The following is a 2,500-nucleotide window of genomic DNA, read 5'->3' as shown; positions in this document are numbered from 1 at the left end:
AAGTGGTGGGATGCAGAGTGAGAGGAGAAAGGTCATACGAACTTACAATGAAGGATGATATGGCAAAGAGTAAACTGATGGACGGTGTTAGAGTAAAAGGAGCAATGGTGCACGCCAGAGACATTGTGAACAATGAAATGGTAGTGTCATTTATTAACCTGCCGGTTTATTTGGAAGATCAGAAGATTTTTGCAAAGCTGGAAGAATGGGGAGTTAAACCACTGTCCGCCATTAAGCGCCGGGTATGGCCAGGAACTGATATTTTAGATGGAACAAGATTTTTAAAAGTCCGGTTCACTGATGAAGTTCGCTCACTCCCATATTCAACCAGGTTTGAAACATTAAGAGGCACAGAGTACTTTCGTGTCATACACGACAGGCAGGTGCGTGTATGCAGGTTGTGCATTAAAACAGGACATTTATTTCGAGAATGCCCAGAGTTTAAATGTTTTTCATGTGGCAAGGTAGGCCACTATGCAAGGGAGTGTGGAGAGCAAACAGAGAGAGTAATAGAGGAGGAGGGTGAGCAAAGTGAAGACGATGAGAGGAGGGAAGACGATCAAACAGAGAAGCAAAGCACAGTGAGCGAGGATGACATGGAGGTTACAAAATATGGAGGAGAAAGTGGTAATGGACAGGATGGAGCTGTAAGGGGACAGAGAGCTGGAACAGCTGGTGAGGAGGCCGATGATGGAGAAAGGAGGGAGGAGGAGGAAGAAGAGGAGGAGAAGCAAGATGAACAAGACGAAGAGGAGGAAGAGTATGAAGAGGATGTAAAGCTACTGGGAACTAAACAAGAGAAAAAAGTAGAGCAACAAGCAGTACCTCAAAGGAAAGAAAGTAAGATTCCTCAACGAATGCAGACAACACTACAAAAACTGACTGTCAAAAGAAAGGCGGAGAGAGATAAGGACAGAATTGAACTGATAAAAGAACAACGCTCTGGTACATGAATTCTATAAGGGCATTATATGTTTTGGGTTAAAAAAGAAATATATATATATATAATTTTTTCTTTGGTTTGCTGGCATGGTTTCTGTAACTTCAGTAAATGCAAATGGGTTAAGGAATATTAACAAGTTGAAGGAATTAAAATTTACGTATAGGAGTGATATAATTTGTATTCAAGAAACAAATTGGGATGATGAAAAAGTGAGAGAAGTAAAGGATTTATGGAAGGGAGATATATACTTTAATAATGGTGCAAAAAATGCAAGGGGTGTAGCGATAATGATTAAAAAAGATAGGATTGAAAATGTAAGGCAGGTGTACAGAGATCAGATAGGGAGAATTTTAGTTATAGAATTTAAATTCAGAGGTATTGAATTCAGATTAATTAATATATATGTTCCCAACGTGGAAAATGATAAGAGATGTTGTATTGAGGAGCTAAGGGATCTAATTGTTGGAAGGTGCATAATAGTAGGCGACTTTAACATTATATGTAGTAGATTGGATGTTGGGAAAGGAGGGAGTTTCAGGTGGGAAAAATCAAGATTAATGTTAATGGAAGTAATGAGGGATAAGGGATTACTTGATGTATGGAGACATGAGAATCCGGAGAAGAGAGAGTTCACAAGGAGGCAGATGAGAGAAGGGATATTAAAGCAGAGTAGGATTGATTTAGTGATAGTGCAGGGAGATACCATAAGTTACATTGATGAAATAAGACATCAGCAGAATAACTTTAGTGATCATGATGGGGTTAGGTTTAGGATCAAAGTCGGAAGGAGAGAGGTGGGTGGAGGGATGTGGATACTAAATGCAGTGTATATTGAAGAAGAGGAGTATAAACAACAGATGAAAGTGTTACTACTTCAGGAAAATCAGTGGTTGGAGGAATGCTTGGAGGAAGATGAATTTAATAATGACATTGGTAAGAGATGGGAGGAGGTAAAAAATAAAATTAAAGCTTTAAGCATAAGGTATAGTAAGAAAAGAAAAGAGAGGATGATGAAAGAGGAAAGGGAGCTTAGAGAGCAAGTGAGGATAGAACTCAGCAGAGTAGATGATGAAGAAGGATATTGCATGGAAAAGTATATAGAAGCAAATATGAGGTTAGAGAGATATGAGAAAGAAAAATGCAAAGGAGCAATTTTAAGGAGTAAGGCGAAATATGCACTGGAAGGAGAAAAGTGCACAGGGTATTTCCTGGGTTTAGAAAAAAGAAGGCAAGGTAAGACATATATCCATGAAATATATTCAAAAAAGAGAGAGATAATAACAGACTATGTAGATATATTGGAGAGGGTGCAAGAGTTTTATGGTGAGTTGTATATGAGAGGATGTGTGGATGAGGCAAGTATAGAGGACGTATTGAAGTGTGTAGAGAGGGAGCTAGGGGAAGAAGAAAAGGGATGGTGTGATAGAGAGATAGAGGAAGAAGAGGTTATAGCTGCAATAGAAGGTTTAAGAAGTGGGAAAAGCCCAGGAAGTGATGGGATAGGGACAGAATGGTACAAATTATATAAAAATGATGTAGCACCAATTTTAGTGGAAG

Source organism: Carassius gibelio, chromosome A25, assembly GCF_023724105.1.
Source record: "Carassius gibelio isolate Cgi1373 ecotype wild population from Czech Republic chromosome A25, carGib1.2-hapl.c, whole genome shotgun sequence".
Taxonomy (NCBI): domain Eukaryota; kingdom Metazoa; phylum Chordata; class Actinopteri; order Cypriniformes; family Cyprinidae; genus Carassius; species Carassius gibelio.
Note: the sequence above shows the minus strand (reverse complement) of the source record.